The sequence below is a fragment of the Manacus candei genome, unplaced genomic scaffold (genome assembly GCF_025592945.1).
Source record: "Manacus candei isolate 608988 ecotype Guabito, Panama unplaced genomic scaffold, ASM2559294v1 h1tg000041l, whole genome shotgun sequence".
Lineage (NCBI taxonomy): Eukaryota > Metazoa > Chordata > Aves > Passeriformes > Pipridae > Manacus > Manacus candei.
In genome coordinates, this window is record NW_026138089.1 from 9,284,588 (window position 1) to 9,303,185 (window position 18,598).

General features: G+C 39.7%; 1 protein-coding gene across 5 annotated transcripts in view; it reads left to right on the top strand.

The window, feature by feature from the left end:
- ARHGAP6 (Rho GTPase activating protein 6) overlaps window positions 1-18,598 on the top strand; it is a 322,124-nt gene that overhangs the window by 260,071 nt on the left and 43,455 nt on the right. The gene's annotated exons all lie outside the window — the stretch shown is intronic.

Here is an 18,598-nt window from a genome sequence, read left to right on the forward strand (position 1 = left end):
TGCCTCAAAAAACATTTGATCAATAGGACAACAATTTTACAGGATATTCATAGGAGGAACTGGATCACTAAGGGCACTGCAATAACTTTTGACAGTCTGAACTGCCACAGGCAGTTCCAGTGGGAGATGAAGATACACAAATGGAGGTGATACCATCAAAGACAATAGAGTATACATATTCATAGAATAATAGATTAGCTTCGTTTGGAAGGTACCTTAAAGGTCATCTAGTCTAACTCCCCTGTATACATACATATATATATATATATATACACATACCTGGTCTAAATACCTAGTCTAAATCTACCTAGTCTAAATCTACCCTCTTTTGGGTTAAAACCGTTATCCGTTGTCCTGTTGCAACAGACCCTACTAAAAAGTCTGCCCCCATCTTTCTTATAAGCCCCCCTTTCATTACTAAAAGGCTGCAGAGTTTTCTCTCTCTGAGCTGAACAACCCCAACTCTGTCAGCCTGTCTCTGTAGAAGTGCTCCAGCTCACTGATCATTTTTGTGACCCTCCTCTGGACCTGCTCTAACAGGTCCATGTCTTTCCTGTGCTGGGGACCCCAGGACTGGATACAGCACTCCAGGTGGGGTCTCACCAGAGCAGAGTAGCGGGACAGAACCACGTCCCTCAACCTACTGTCCACACTACTTTTGATGCAGCCTAGGATGTGGTTGGCTTCCTGGGCTGGGAGCACACGTTGTTAGCTCATGTCCAACCTCTCATCCACCAGCATCCCCAAGTCCTTCTCTTCTCAGTAGGGCTACTTCGAATTCATTCAGCTCCAGCCTGTATGGATGCTGGTGGCCGTCCAGGTCCAGGTGCAGGACCTCATTGGGTTCCCATGGGCACACTTCTCAAGCTTGTCCAGGTCCCTCCTGATGGCAACGCATCCCTCAGGTGTGTCAGCTGCAAATTTTTGGAGGGTGCACTTGGTATCACTGTCTGTGTCACTGATGAAGATGTCGGGCAGTGTTGGTACCAATATGGTGCCCTGAGGGACACCACTTGTCACCCGTGTCCATCTGGGCATTGAGCCATGTTCAGAAACTTTGAGCTGTGAAGAGTGAGTACTACTTTTGTGTTCTTCTTGCTGTTTCCTCCTGGGACTGCCATGAAAGGCCAACCATCTGGGGAATCTTTCAGGTTTGAATCACACACAAGAACAGTTTTTGTTTTCACCACACATCTATACATGGATAAGTGTATAACATGAAGTTAATTTTAGATATATGGAGTCTGAAAAGTGTAATTTTAGGCATAAAAACTAAATAAGAATATAAATTCTTGTTAAACATCTTAAAACAAAAGGTATTTCACAAAGTCAGGAGCTCTGGGCTCCTGTTTTATCTCTGCTGCTGGCCCCATCATTTCATGTATCTTTTGGAGCAGTTTGAATGGGAAATATTCAGTTCTGCTCTTCAGGTTAGAGGTACCGGTGAGATTATTGATAAGAGGTAAATCATTTCACATTTGCATTCTTACCTTGAATGACCAGATTATGAATTTTTCTGTATTCTAAGGTATGGAGGAATAGTTGTTACAATTGAATTTTAAAATGTTTTAGTACCATCTATTGAAGGCAATGAAGGTACATCTAGTTTTTAACTGTCCATCCTGTTTCTGAGTCTGTCACCAATTTTGACAATAGGTATAAATAATATTTTGCAGTAGGTATTACAATAATCATACTATCAGTCCATCATGCTACATGTGTGCTGGTACTTTGGTAGGAGAATAAGAATCTGCTATATTCTTGAATTATTACAGATTGACTTAGGCCCTCTGCAGAGACACTCTGAAGTCCACCTCATGTACCCATCATTTTTGAATGGTGGGGAATGAAAACGTATGGTAAGAGATTACAGGTGACCATCCAGTTGATCTGCTAACATCACAGGACTGTGTAAATGGAGAATTCAAGTTTTATCAGTGTGAAACTGGCTTGGGCACTTTGGACATGTGGGAATACAAATAAAATAAAACTCTGTCACAGGCATTTGTGCCTCAAGTTAAAAACACACTGAAGGCTGTTGAACATTTTCTATTTAAAAATCCAAACCCACAGCAGTGAGATGTAGAGCTATTACTGTCTGCTTGAGTGAGTTGGAGGAGAGATCCAGAGAGATCCAGAAAAATGAAAGGTGTACTCTACAACTCTCTTCTACGTCAGAAAATGCCATATGAAAACATTCATGAGTAGAGGTTAATGGAACAATTTATGTATTGGAAAATTTAGAAAGCTGTTTTAAAAGTTGAACTTCTTTGACTATTCTTCAAAACTTGCTGGAAAATGACATTACAACATACATGTGCCTGCTAGGCATTTGCTTTCCACAGGCATTTGAGTATTTGCATTTACTGGCATAAGTACTGTAAAAAGTAAAAATTTATTGTTCTTGGGTAACAAGTGTTTGCTCCAAACATGCTTGTGTGGAACATTAGTCAGAGTACAGAAGCATCTGCCTTATTGTTACAACCACAGTGATGTTGTTACTGGTTGCTTCTTCATAATGTTTTGATCTTCCCATGCTCAGAAGGCCCCTTTGTCACAGCAAGTGCAATTAACACTTCCAGGACACATCTGGCTATTCCCACACTTGTAGAGGAACTCATAGGTAATCCCTCTCCTTCACGGTATTGCAGCCATTACCATTAATGAAGAACATTACTAACATCTCCTAGTAAAAAATCCTGTGGTTGCAGAGAAGGGACCACCTCCCACAAGAATTTCTTTAACCAGTATGTCATTTCAAATATACTACAGTTACACTGCAGTAGGTAATTAGAATAAATTCAAGTTAAAGGTTAGTATTTTTATATGTATGATAGAGATACTTCAGATTTGTTTCTTGTTCTCTTGTTTTCCTGTCTCATATATTCAGATTCTGTAATCATCATCTTTTTCGCTCCCGTGTCACTCCTTCATTTGCCACCAGAAACTAGACCAAGAATCATTTATCCTCTCTGGGTTAATGTGTTAAGTTGCAAGGTGCTACAGGCTGGGGACAGAGTGGCTGGAGAGCAGCCAGGCAGAGAGGGACCTGGGAGTTTGGATTGACAAGAAGCTGAACATGAGCCAGCAGTGTGCCCAGGTGGCCAAGAAGGCCAATGGCATCCTGGCCTGGATCAGGAACAGTGTGGCCAGCAGGACCAGGGAAGTGATCCTTCCTCTGTACTCAGTGCTGGTGAGGCCTCACCTTGAGTGCTGTGTCCAGGTCTGGGCCCCTCAGTTCAGGAAGGATATTGAGGTGCTGGAGCAGGTCCAGAGGAGAACAACGAGGCTGGTGAAGGGACTCGAGCAAAAGTCCTATGAGGAGAGGCTGAGGGAACTGGGGCTGTTCAGCCTGGAGAAGAGGAGGCTCAGGGGAGACCTCATCACTCTCTACAACTCCCTGAAAGGAGGTTGTAGCCAGGTGGGGGTTGGTCTCTTTTCCCAGGCAACTATCAGCAAGACAAGAGGGCATGGTCTTAAGCTGTGCCAGGGGAGGTTTAGGTTAGATATTAGGAAGAATTTCTTTACAGAGAGGGTAATCAGCCATTGGAATGGGCTGCCCAGGGAAGTGGTGGATTCTCCGTCCCTGGAGGTTTTTAAGATAAGACTGGATGTGGCACTTAGTGCCATGGTCTAGTAACCGCAGTGGTAGTGGATCAAGGGTTGGACTTGATGATCTTGGAGGTCCCTTCCAACCCAGCTGATTCTATGATTCTATGATTCTAGGATGGTGGCATTTCCAGGCAGAGTATTACACGGTTTCTTTACCAATATAATTACTCTGTGCATGATTTTTAATTTAGTGTCTGATATTTTGAATGGCACAACAGTACCATTCTGGTGATGCTCCTTTACAGTTCCTGTTTAGAACATACTGTGTTTTTTCTCATTTTAGGGAAGTAAATCTTCTCTTTGTAATGGGAGAAAACAAAGGTGATGGAATTCACTTTAGGTATGCTTACATTTTGGTGACATTTCAATTCTTTGTGTGTCATGGTACACAAGTAGTGAGAAAAGCTAAGCTTTTAGAGCAGGTCTTCACAAAAAGTGGTAAGTCAGATGGCTTTTATGGGGTAAAACTGGGATCAGAGCTAGAGAGGAGCTCATTTTCTTTTGTTCATTGGCTCCAGGTATCTCTTGAGTAGAGGAGTGATTGAATGAAGTTTATTTATCTCTTTCACAGTCCTGTCCTACTTCACTACACCTGCATTTGGAAGCACTGGTAGGCAGTACTAGGACTTTTATGAGTTAGAGCAAATGAGGAATTAGGGCCTCAACCCTAATTCAGCTCCTCAAGCATCTGGCTGGGTTTTAAGGTATAGGGTCTTGATTGGGATTTGGGGGTCACAGTTGCAGTTTTCACTTCTCTTTACACAAGAAGAGAGAGTGACTGCTCATGTTGTTGACAGTTTCCAACAGGATATGCTGCTGTCATCTCAGCTGTGCAGTGTCGTAGGGAGAGAGGGAATAAAGGAGGGGAAGGGGGGAAATACTTGTTATTAATTCTGAATATTGCCTAGGTAGGTGTCTGTTTACCAGTAAGACATGCAACCATACGTGGCTGAGCTGCTTTTTGTGGTCACTTGTTAAGAAGATAAATAAGGGGGATACACACATAATTAGGAATAATGAAGCATTTATAAATACTACCATAGAAAAAGAGAAGATGAATGGGAATCACTATAAGTACTGTCTGCAAATGGTTCAGTCTACATGGCCTGTGTTCTGAGGCATCAGCAGACACTGAAATTTCATATTTGTTGTGAAAATCTACTAGGGAAGTAGGAAAAATACGTAGGTACTACCAGTGTTCAGACAAGTAGATACACTGTAGCTGAATTGTTACTGAAAGCTTGACCATCCCATGAAAGTCCCCAAAAGTACTATATGAAATTGTTTTAGGGATGATTTAGCACGTGATTAAGTTCATCGGACCGTAAGGTGACCAATGACTTGTAAATAGTGGCTCTTGCTAAATGGCAGGGTATTGCAGTGAAAATAAAGGTCAAATGGGATACTCAGCAGATATTTAGAAGTCTGTGTGTTTTCTTCTTTCTTGTACAGATTGAACTATTGGACCTGGGTTTCTCATATACTGATTTCTCATTTGTTTGAAAACTCATATATTGGAAGTGAAAGACAATACAGGGGGTGTGGATGCAGGAGGAAGAGGTAGGAGCTGGGCATTTTTCAGGTCCAGTTCCCTACAGCTGTGTGTCCTGTGGCTACTATGTGCCACAGACCCAGCCCCTCCTCCTCTCTGCTGACATTAAAATGGTGTGATAACCACTTTCTGCTGAGCCCGGTTGTCTTTGTTATTCCTATACTTTGGGTGAAGTCCTGACTTCTCATCATAATTTTGGGATTGCTGATTGATAGCCAGCTTTATATGAGCCAGCAGTGTGCCCAGCTGGCCAATGAGGCCAATGGCATTTTGGCCTGTATCAAGAATAGTGTGGCCAGCAGGACAAGGAAAGTGTTTGTCCCTCTGTACTCGGCACTGGTGAGGCCGCATGTCAAGTCCTGCGTCCAGTTCTGGGCCCCTCACTTCAACCATTGAAGTTCTGGAGCATATCCAGAGAAGAGCAACAAAGCTGGCTAAGGGCCTGGGTAAGTCCTATGATGAGCGGCTGATGGGGCTGGGGTTGTTTAGTGTGGAGAAGAGGAGTCTTAGGGGAGACCTCACTGCTCTCTGCAACTACCGGAGTTTGTAGTGAGGTTGTAGTGATGTGGTGCCACGGTCTGAGGGGGGATGGGGCCGTGACACAGCACGGACAGGTCCGGAGTCGAGGTAGAGGTGCAACTGGAATACTTTATTGAGGTTTCCAGAGGTTTTAAGGGTTCAGGCAGGGAAAGGACTAGAACATGGGGTGGAGCGTGAGACAGACAAACGGGGGAACAAACTGGGGTAGGGACACAGGCAAAGGGGGAGGAACGTGGGAGGAACCAGGGAAGGAAAGAGCAAATGGTAACTGTCTCCTCTCTGCAGCTTCTTCAGCCTATCAGAGGGGGGAGCAAGGAAGCAGAGAGCAGGCAAACTCGTGGCAAACCCGGGCATGGCCAGGCTGTGCACTGTGTAGTGTGGGTACAATGCGATACACATATCTGAAACCACATAATAACGGTAAAGTCCATATAATAAAGTCCTGTCAATTGCTGGATGTCTTTCTCCACACCTGGAACCGCTCCCATCCTGAATCTTGCTCCTTCACAAGGTGGAGGTTGGTCTCTTCTGCCATGTCTCAAGTGAAGGGCAAGAGGAAATGGCCTCAAGCTGCATCAGGGAAGATTCAGATTAGATGTTAGGGAAAAAAAAATCGCTGACAGAGTAGTTAGGTATTGCAATAGGTTGCCTAGGAATGTGGTGGAGTCACCATCTCTGGAGATGTTCAAGAAGCATCTGGATGTGGCACTTGTGTTTAGAGGTGCTTATGGTGGTGCTGGGTTTACAGATGGACTAGATGACCTTGAAGGTCTCTTCCAACCTTGATGATTCTGTGACATGTGGGTAGAGAGAAGGTAATCTTTAACTTTACTGCCAAATCTCATTTCATTCATTTAGTTTTAATGAATATGATCTAAGGTTGGGTTTAGAAGCCCAAATGCAGTCCCAGTCATTTAAGAGAAGGTATTACTGATGCTACTTGAACATATGCTGGTGTACATTTTTCCATGCAAGATTTGTAGCTCATTCCACCAGGTATATGACACTGTGCATCTGCTCAAATGAAGCGAACCATTGTCTCCTGTACAATTTGTAAGGTAAATTTGAAGGAGCAGGGCTGGATAAGTGTGTGATTACAGCCTGAGAGCTGAGACAACCCCATCTCTGAAATGAGAGAAAAACGCAGTTGGGCTTTCTGAATTTTTACTCTTCATTTGTGCACTTTGCCCCCAGTACATTCCAGTTAAACTCTGAATAAAAATGGAAATTCAGAGTTACACATTCTCTCCTTCTTATTTATTTTGGCAGGGAGTAGCCCTTTGGATCTGTTTTTTGCTTACATTACTCGCCATTGTATTTCTTGATTCATTTTCCTTAACACTGAGATTGACTGTGATTTTTATCTGGGCTTGCATTTTTGTGAGGGCTCCAAACTGCTCATTGTTTTTAATCACTGACCATGTTATATACTTTATAGGCTGTTGCAGCAGTGGAAAACATCTAAGTAAACTGTAACATATACATTGTGGAGCTATGGGCTTATAGTGATGCCAAATCAAAAGCATCCAGTCTGTATCTTTTAAGGGAAGACGCTTATTACCACCCCTCTTAATGCCAACTTCTACTGATTGTTCTCATATAAATACTGTCTATAACATGGTCCTTTACGCTGAATTAGTAAGTCTTGGATATGCTGTATCAGACTGGTCAGAGATAAAAACTGTTTATCTTTCTGATTTTCAGATTGAAACTTCCCTCCTGTGCCCTTCAATTCAAATTTTTCATGGAAACGTATTTTTCTGAGGATTTTTTTTTCCTCCCGGGAAAAGAAAACCCAATATCACTCAGTCTGGAGAAAAAAAAGAAATAAAATTGACTTAATGTTTTAAGCTAGGAGAAGTCCCAGCTGCTGCAGGGTAGAGGTTGTAAGACACAGCCTTGCACTCTGCTACACAGGCATTTGTCAAAGTGAATGTGACAGGAGCTTTTACAGGCAGAGAGATAAGAAAGCAAATAAAAAACTTCTATTTTTTTTTCTCCCAGTAAGGAAATTTGCTGAAATTTTTCATTTTTTTTTTCCCCAAATTCAACTTTGTGCCACTGTTGAGACAAGAACTAAATGGAAATACATGAAGCTTGCAAGAATGTGGTTTTTCCCACATTGGAACAGGGAAATTAATTTACTATCTTCAAAACTGAAAAAGTTTGTAGAGCCCTGTTTCTTTTTTAATTTTTGCTATGAGGCATTTTTTTTAATAGAAGACTGCGCAGTGCTCAGCAAATTGATTTCCAAGATTTTCTTGTGTCACATAGCAGGTTTTTCTTGTCTGTTTACATCGGGAAAACTTTATTCAACATATCTATTTCGTCAGTTAAAGACAAGCTAATATGTTTAAAAGGAAATGTTTTTGTTGATTACAAAACTCACTACAAACAAAAAAGTTTATCTTTTTACTAAACAGTATTTTGGTAAATAGCTAAGAGCTTTGGTTGAAAAGCAGCATGCGTTTTCTTCAGTGCTATATGAACACAGAACAGAAGGAGAAAATGCTATAGGCTTCTTGGGGAAATCAGTGCCACTGCTAAATGTAAACATGGAAAAATGAGTGTATAACTCAGCACGTTTAAAAGAAAGATTTGTGTAACTTCTGAAAATCTACCTATTGTGTAGGCATATTTTGTGAAGGGGGAGAAAGGTAATGGAGGTAGGGATGGATGTTGAAGGAATGCTTTGCTGTGGAGTTTGTTGGGCAGGATAGGCAGGAGTCTTTCAGTTTCCTTCACAATGAAGGGAAGAGATCTTGCTGAAATTCCTAAGATAAATAGGGCAATACTACAATCCACATTTTCATTTAAAAATGTTGTGAGACATAGTTACTGGAGATGGAGTCATGACCAGAGTTCTTCACTATGAGGGCAGTTGCTTATTTAGATGCTGACTCTGGTGGATTTGGGGTACTGCTCTTAAAAATTCAGATCCAGAGACTGCTGCATGTATATATTTGATGATAAGTCCCATTGAACTTAGAAATTATTTCTGAGACAAAAAAAAATCCTATTTAATGTCATTTTCTTAGTAGTACACTTGAAATAGCTATTGATTTTAAGTACATATAAGTATATTTGGTATTTTGTCTGTGTTAGTGTTACACATGGAAATCTCAGCTTTCATTTAAAAACATTGCTCATGACCATTGGCTCTATTGAAAGGTTGAGACACATGGTTGAGAGAACCAGTGTTGGGAAGCAAAATACACATACAGAGGCTCTAAAACATCTTGCACAATTAGGTATATTTTGATTTTTTTTTTCCTAAATCTTTGTGAGAACAGTGGTGTAACAGAGGTATTCTTGATTGTGTCCTGCCAAATTTGTCTTTAGTACTTGATGTAGTACCGACCCTTTGATTCATAACTAGGCTGTTCTGTACTTTGCAAATAATCCACGTAACTGTCTGGTGATTCTATAGTGACTTAAGAATTTGTGCTTTATTATGGTTCAAAGCCAAAGAATAAATACCAATAAATATATCCCATGTGAAAAGCTTTTGAACCTTTATAGAGAGTACTGAATTGCAGCCTACCAGTTTCCATGTTCTACTTGCCTTTGGCAGAGCTTTGCTAGTATGTAACAGGAATATAATGTGTATTCTTCTGGTATACTTATTTAAAAATTTCATTTGAAAATCGACCTTATTTCTGTTATCTTATGTGTTTTGCTCCTTTCAAAAATGCATTAGGGAAGTATTCCTGGTGATTTCTTCTTGCCTTAGGTAGAAAAGTTTTCTATAGTTTTTTCAAAGGCGTTGTTTAAGTGGAGTTGTTGTGGTTGGTGCCAGAAGTGTAATGTCTCTAAATACTGATTAGAAAAGATAAAGTGACTCCAAGTAGATTTATTATATCAGAGCTTTGGTACTATATATGTCTCTGTATTAGGCTTTTACACTGAAAAGGCTACCTTGAGATTTAATGAAGACCTAATCTCTTGCTGAAGGTTTTTAAGAATAGATTAGACAAACGTCCATGTGACTCTATTTCTGTGCAGGAAGTTGATCTAAGTGTTCTCTGCAGAGCTCCTCATGTCTTTTATCTGTGTGGTTTACATTTTCAACACCTGTTCCTGTTTATTAATAAAAAAGTATGTAAGCTAGATGATTGATGATACAAAGGACAAGTAACTATTACAAAGAGACATCGTTAGAAAGAAGCTCCGTTGATTGTGGTTTTCATCTCAGTTATTGGGGCCACCAACCTGTCCAGAGAGAGACCTACTGCACCATGATTTCACTTCCTTGTGCTGAGGGCTTCTCTCTCATTTAATTTCTTCATCAATGCTCTGAGCAGGAGTATTGTAATGGACTAGTTTAATTAGACCTGGATGCTGTGAACCATCTCTGTGACCACTGGTGGGACTCCTGAATTCCTGCATGAGGGGAATTTCCTCTTCATTTGAAGAACTCAACCAATGTTCACACTGAGAGCAGCCTGGGGGGAAAGATCTGAGTGAGATGTAAAGAAACTTGGTTGCTGCTTCACCTGCCAGTACAGGCATGCAGACCACTTTATTGGTACGCAGTAAGTCCAATGCCAGTTCCATGGTGGCAATTGTGTGTCTGTTCTGCCCCTGCCCACCCTGTACTATGGGGATTAAAGCTAATTTTCCTTCTTATCAAACAAAAATAAGATGATATTTTGACTACCAACAACATCAAACTACTCTGTTCCCTCCATATTATAAGATTACTTTTTATTTAGGTTATTGATGCCAGGAGACAGTCAATTTTCCCCTGCCCACAGTGGGCTGAATGCAGTTTTAGAGCTGTTATTTGTAGTTTTCCTATCTCAAATTATAGCATCAAGGCTTCTGTTTGGTGTTCTGAATTTTTTTTCAGTACATCTAAAATATTTTCATTGACTGTAGTTGTTTTCATGTATTAGTGTAGACAGTTTTTGACCTGTTTTACTGTTGACAGTTTATTCATCAGTTATGAAAGCACTCCAAGAAGGAAATGTTGTTCAATCCTTCTCAAAGCTTTTAAGCCTCTGCCCATCATTGTGGTTTCTGAGTGTCTTCCACTTAGAGAGAAGGGCGGCAGCAAGGTCCCTGACATACCACAGTCTGTTTAAGTCTGGAACTTGCCTACCTTTTGAATTTAGAGAAACTCTTGTCACACTGTGGATACTGCTATAGTATGAAAAAGTAGTGTCTGTATTTTGTCTTGCACCTGCTACTTGACATTACTATTTCATGAATCCTGTCATCAGTGTCAATATAGCAAATATGCCCTGAAGCATGGAAGGAGTGGTTCCCTCTAATTTCAGTATGCCTAGACATATTTTTTGCTTCCAGTATTGACACAAGGCATGTGCTCCATCAAAAGGCCTGGCCCACTCTCTCAGGGGTTTTTTTTTTTAAGGATTTTGTTGGGGGGTGGGGTTGGGGTTTTGGTTAGGTTGTTTGTTTGGGGGTTTTATTATTATTTTATTAGGTTACTATGGCTTGGGATTTCTTATGACACAGAAAATCCTACACCAATGTAGGTACTGAAGCAAGCAGAGCTTTTTATGAATTGAGAATCTGAGTCTGTCTATGCACAGGGAAGTCAGACCTGACATCCTGCATCTTTATCTGTTCTCCCTGTCCAGGCATTTACCTGCTTTTTGCTGCTCTCCACTGACAGCTGCAAAAGGGAATGCAAAGGCATTTGACCCTTCCTTTGTAATCCTCTAAAGGCTGCCAGGTAGCTTTGTGTGCTTGTTTTGAGTTATTTCCATTGTCCCTTCTATGTATGGCAGCAGCAGCCGTTTTCCTCATTCTACCATAAAAAGAGGTTTAAGCAACTATTTATTTTCATGTCAAAATGAGTTGTTTTCCTTAGATCCAGCTGAAGATTTAGCAAGTGCAAATCAGCTTCTAAACAATTATAATTTAGTGTTATGATTTTTCATTTATTCTAAAACTCACTAATTATCTTGTTCCTCAGAGTAATGCAGCCATTTTAAATGTATTGTTAGTTTAAAAATATTTAAATTATGTAAACTACGTATGCTTTCATTCAGTAACGTCAAAATAACTGAAGAGATTTTTTTTTCCCCCAACTTTTCCAACACAGTTATCTCTACTCAAGAGTCCAAATGCAAAATGGTTAAAGAATACATTAAACAAAAAAAAATCAAATTTAAAAGGAAAACAGGGAAATTTATTCTTAGTTTTGGTGTGGTGGTTTGAAGAATTATGAAACTATATTAAAGATTCTGTTATTTTAAGGATATTTATGCACCGCATGCACAAACTGAAGGCAGGCATCCTCTCTGTACTCCCTTAAGTGTTTCTTCTGGTGCAGTTGTGCCATGTTCATCTGTTAGACCTGCAGTTTCCTGCACAGCAGGGATGCATGGCCTGGGGCAGGCCTGGAAAGCTGCTCCTTCCTGGTTCTTCTCCTCACAGGGGTGGGCTCTGATGACATCCCCTCCCTCCAGCTGTGGCTTCTGCAGCCCTGACCTCTCTCCAGAGCCCAAATCCCTTATTCCCTCTCTCCTAAGGTTTGGTTCTCACTTTTAGGGTACGTTGCACCTGCAACATTGTTTTGGTTTGATTTTTTGTGGGGTGTTTTTCAGGTTTGTTTTTTGACTTTGTTTTTTCTGGTGTTTGTTTGTTTGTTTGTTTGTTTAAGAAGAGTTCATACTTATGTGGTTACAGTTACAGTCTAAATCTGTATCCTGCTGTTTTCTAACATGCAACACTTTTTGTTCAGCAAGTTGGGACATGGCTCTTTCTGATAGAAATAGACATTGAGAGTAAGTTTCAATAGAAATGGTGCATTTTTCTAGATTTCATCTTAGTTTGGAACTACACTTCTTAGATTTGTTTTCCTAAAAGACATGACAGTCTACTAATAATACGTTCAGCTAGTATAAATTGATATATCATCTTTGCCTTCAGAATAGCTGTGCAGTATCAACAAATGTGCATCAAAAAGTCTATTAATACCTGGCAAGCAAATTATGAAGGATTGCTTTTTTGTTCTTTAAATTTATACCAGAACTATTGGAGGTTATTGTAAAGTGTTATTTCATTAACAAAGCTGAGGTTCCTGTGGGAAAACAGCTCTCTTTTGTAGTAGGTGAGGTTTCCAGCAGTTTTACCTTCTAGGCAGGTTCCACGGCAACTTATGAATACTTCATAGATAAATAATTTAATTCATATACCAGTATGACTTAATTCTTACTGTTCTGCACTTAAAATTTGTGTATAATGAAGGTTTTAAACTTCTAGCATCTGCATCACTTAAACCTGTGCAACTGGACTTTGTAATTCCTCTGGGTTTAATTTTAACAATCAGAAATGCCTTAGCCCAAAGGGACTGAAGCCTAGGTCTGAAGAAGATGCACTGACTGCACATTACCAGAGAGTCTGCTGGAATGTAGAAAAAGAAAATGAAAAGCACATTTTTGTCTGATGGTTGTGGGTTTTCTCAAGTAGTGGTATTGTATACATTGTGTGTTGCTGAGAATGTTGTTTCCTGCACAGTCAGCTTTCTCCAGACCTCACCTGGTTTCTCACTGTTACCCTGAAAAGAGTTGGATCAGGCAGTGCTCTGGCTCTGGTCCTGCCTGTGCACAGCTCATGGAGAGCTACAGCCCTTCTCCTGAGGAACCAGCTTTGACTTCAGCTTTGCCCCTTTCACACTGTTTCTTTTGCCATAAGCACATTCATCAGGAACTTCCTAGAAAGGGGAATGCTGAAACTTGTTTCCTGCATCAGAGGAAGCATTTAAGGGGAAAGCTGCCTCCATTGTGTTTGTGGTGCTCGTGACAAACAGTCTGAACCTGACTCTGTGGGCTGAGGCCAACATACATGACTAGCTGCCATCATCATACCTTCCAGCTGCCATCTGGAAGGTCATGGCTGCAGCTGAGATATACTCTTGAATGAATATGGCTTTTCTTCCATCAGCTGCTAGCTGACAAGCATGAAGAAGTGCTGATATAAGTCAGTGTGAAATAAAGAGAGCAACATAGGCCATAAGGAAAAACAGGATGATAGTCCAAGGCTTCTGAATTAATATAATCTGCATCACTGATGGGGATCCTGTATGTGTATGGCTGAGATCAGGTGAAAGAGAGAAAGACAGTGATGAGAAATACCTGTATGCTCAGCCTTTCCTGTTTCATATTGCTTTATGTGCCAAAATCTGTAACTCCTGTTTCTCTCATTGAAATTTTTTATCTTCCATCTTCGTTGCAACTGGCAGTACTTTGGAAGTTACTGCATGGGGACAGGGCATTTCAACAAGTTTATTTAAATATTTCAAGATGGACATTTATAGTCACAGAAAAGACTAAGTAAAACCAGCACGCTCTTCTTCAGCAGAGCACTCCAAGTGTCTTCAGAAGTAAATTTGCTTTGTATAGTGACCCAAAGAAGCTACTTCAACCACAAACACAGTGCAGCTGTCAGTGAATGAAGTGCAGTCTTGTCTTTATTGTGCTCTGTCAACAGAATTTAGAAGTTTTCTATATGAGATCTAGATTCCTTGCAGTATTGCACAGGTCAGGGAGACTGCACACAGTGTTGTGCAGCTTGGCAGTGAGCGCACAGGCTGGCTGTGAGAGGCTGGCACTTGGGAAATACATTGCTCTCTGTGAGTGAAGTGAACCAACAACTGCTCAAGAAGGGTCACACTTGCTGCTTTGTGGTGCCATTGGTAGTAATTTCCAAGACAAAATTGATTGCACTTTTAGAAGATATGTTCTTTTTTCTTTAAGTGCAGTTAGATCCAATTACTAGTGGCTATTAATGGAAAATGACCATGAATAGAATTACTATGAAAGTGTATTTTAGAAATCTCACCGTATCAACTTTTTTATTGGTTTCTGTTTTGATAGTTGAGCTATGGGTCTGATAATAATCTCTCACATAACTCCTCTCTTTATACTGTGTGAAAATCACCTTTCATTGTAGAACAAGGCAACTTTCTTCCCTAAATGGACAAGAAACACATTTCTCTTAAGCAAAGGAAGTTGCCAATAGATGGGGAGGGGAGTTCTCTTTGCTCTACAACCCTGTAAGCAGCAGATCATCTCTTATGTCAAAACCCCATTGAATTAAAATAGTTTAAAGGATCTGTGATAATTTATGAATTATTTTTTTGATTAATAAAAAGTGTGCTTGCATGTAAGTAACATAAAAGGAACATCGATTCTTACAGATAATCTACCAGCCCATGTGTAAGTAAAGAAAGTGCTGAAGAATCCTATTTTTTTACATGTTCACTTCATTTTTTGATGATCTGAAGCCTAATACTATAATAGTGTCCCAAAAATTACATATAAAGCTCAGATGCTGTTGTACTTTTTTACTGTATATTATATTAATTATGAAAAACATTGGATTATGATTTCACAGTATATTGACTATTAAGTGACATAATATGAAACTGGTGGCCAGTTCCTGAATGTTAACTTTAGGTATGCCACTTAATGTATCATTTTGAGCTAATTCCCTATACCTAATTAGTGATGCTTTAGCTGATGCTGAGCAACACCTCTACCTACCAAACAGATCTGTTGATTTCCTTAAATATAAATTGAATAAAGAATTACTGGAAGTAAATAGTAACAGGATTCAGCTTGCACTCTCTCTCTCTTTGAGTCATATGAGGTAGTGGTAGGTGGTCTTGTGCAAAGCAACAGAACAATCTGTCATTAAAAAAATTTACAAAGTTCTTTATGTTCTTTTTCTTTTTTTTTTTTAACTGTTAAAGCTGAAATTTATATATGCTCATCATGAAAATGACTTCTTGTTACCTCATTTGTAGAACCATAGTCTCACATAGAGAGAGATTTAGGCCTTGAAATGGTCTGTAGAAAATCTGGGATTTGATAGTGTAACTGCTAATGAAATGGTGTTAGTGATGACACTGCAGGTGAATGTCAGCCTTAACTCAAAATATCAAAACTTAAATAATCTCAGAAGTCAAACTGCTCAGTTTTTGTCAAAAGTCAGTAGATCAGTACAAATACTCTTGTATTCTGTAGGCTGTGTGGTTCACTGACAAAGTCCTAAAAAGATGACCTAATTTTTTAAATAGAAAAGTCTTTTTGGCATTAACTGAACCTGGAAGTGCTCACCACTTTGGAAAAACAGGTCACATAGCAATTTAATGTGCACTCAGGAGTTCAATTATAGACTCTTGGTCTTTTAAATATTCATTGTGCTAGTCTTAATACATAGATGCCCAGGGAGTGATGTATGCCTTGCAGTGAAAAATGCAGCAAACATATAAATTAGTAAGTATTGAATGGATCAAGTCCATTTCTGAAAAACAAACTGATCTGCACAGCTGCCTTGGCAGGTGTCCTTCAGGAAAAACAGAATGGGTTAGCAAAGAAAAAAGGTGAAGCTTCCTTCACTTTGACAGTTGTTGTCTTTTGAGTGTTTCTTTTGTCTTGCTAATATTCTTGAGTGGAATCTGTTGGAGGAGTAGTATATCATTGATCTACAGAAAGAAGACATAAAGTGATAATTATATACACAAAAGGCTGGATAAAACCCCTACAGCTTTTATCACTTTGTGGTTTAAACATTTCCAAACTGGAAATGAAAATAGCAGTTGATATCTAATAGTACTTTGGACTGATACAATACTATTTTGCACAAATATTTGCTAGTTAATTAAAAAATGTACAGTTGGTATTAGGTGTGGGTTATAATGCTTCAAGAATGCTTTGGATATTAAATATATTCTCAAAACACACTGCAGTTAATAAGTACTAAGCATTCTTATTGTGAATTGGGTTCATTTAATATGTAAAACTGCTAGAATTGCATGTCTTTAAGCATGTTATGAATATTTCAGCAGTGTTCATGCCTGATGTACTTTGATTCAACAGTCATTTCAAAACATATTTATTTTTACAGAATATAGACTCTAATTTATCATATCTTTTTCTGGGGAGGAGGAGAGTTTGAACTGGCCTCAGACCTCTTGGCAGATCTCCTAAGTTTCAACTTTTCACTGAGATACCTCTCAGTCTTATTTTCATATGCAACTCTTTTTCTCTTGCCATGGGGTAAACTGTGAATGTAAATGATTGTAGCAAAACACTGTATTTTACATCAAATTTTGACTTTTTTTCTCATTTTTTATGTCTCAGTAGACTTCAGTGGGGTGTCAGAATATCAATAAGTTGGTCTTTGGAGAATAAGGCTCTATGACTCCAAAGAAATGTAAGTCATTTATCAAAATGCTACTGTGAAGCAGTAATTTGAATTTATAACATGAAAAAGAATTTGAAGATTATTTTATAGCTATAAAACCAGAACACAATGGTAGTAGGGAACCTTATGAAAACAGGCTGTACTTTCAGGTGTTTGTAAGCAGGCTACTGACTGTTCATGTTGCCAAGAGGTGAAAGAATTTCTCTTATAAACTCAATCTTAGCAACAGGAAATGTCAGAAGGTGTGAAAAGACTGGGCATATTAATCAATCAAAGTATGACTTTGAGTTGTAACCTTGTCGTGTGGCTAAGAAAAAGGAAAATGTAATCATAGACCTAATCATATCAGGCAATGAATTACTACCATTATACTGCTGAACTCTTATCTGGAATACCTTATCCATCTAATCAGCCTTATTTCAGAGAGATGAATTCTCACTGGAGCAGGTGCAAAAAAAGGGAATTAACTTAACCAGCACACGACAATTCTACCTCGAGTATCATGGTTGAGTGAGTGCTGGGAGCCCTTGCAGCCAGCAGGGCCCGTGGTATCCTGGGGTCCATCAGGAAGAGTGTGGCCAGGTGGTTGAGGATAGTGATCCTCCCCCTCTACCTGGCCCTAGTAAGGCCACATCTGGAATACTGGGTCCAGTCCTGGGCTTCTCAGTGCAAGAAAGACAAGGAGCTACTGGAGAGGGTCCAGTGGAGGCCACAGAGATGATTTGGGGTCTGGAGCATCTCTTATGAGGAGAGACTGTGGGAGCTGGGCCTATTTAGTCCTCAGAAGAGAAAAAGGGGATCTCATCAATATATACAATTATCTCAAAGGTGGGTGCCAAGAGGATGGTGCCAGACTCTTTTCAGTGGTGCCCAAAAACAGGACAAGATGTAAAAGCCATAAACTAAACCACAGAAGTTCCACCTCAACATGAGGGAAGAATTTATGTACATTGAGGATGGCAGAGTCTGGAACAGGCTGCCCAGGGAGGTCATGGAGTCTCCTTCTCTGGAGAAATTAAAAAATTCAGAAATTCGTACCTGAACATGTTCCTGTGTTACCTGCTATAGGTGACCCTGCCTTGGCAGGGGGGTTGGACTAGATTATCTCCAGATGTCCCTTCCAACCCTAATGATTCTGTGATTCTGTGGTATGGTGTAAATAAATGCAGATTGCAAGTGTGCAAGTGGAATTGATCAAGCCACTGTTACAAAAAGTAAAAAGAAATGATAATTTTAAATTAAAAGGATATTAACTGGCTATAAAAAGTGTCATAATTTGTTGAGCTGTCTGTTGAGTAGTGTTCTGGATTTGGTTTTCAGAAGAAGCTGAGGGAAAAGTATGGGGAAATGGCTTGTGTTCTCTCATGACCCCTAATTGCAAAGATGAGAGTTCATGAACAAAGATCCACTTCACTCCTCTGTGGTATGTTCCTTACTGTAAAAGACCATTTAAGACACTGGCTTATATAACCAGAAAAACCTGTTGAGACAGATTATTTGGTGACTTTCTTACCCTTAAAATGAAATAGATACGGTATGTTTGTTTTTGAGTTTTTGCCATGTTACAAAACTGGTAAGGAAAAGGTACGTGTTCATTAACCTTTATCTGGAGTGGTGTCTATGTTAAAGTATTAGTCCCTGTGTTAGACCCTTTATATTGCTTTGGAACTTAAAAAGTTCAAAAGGTACAAGTTAAAGCAGGCTCATGTC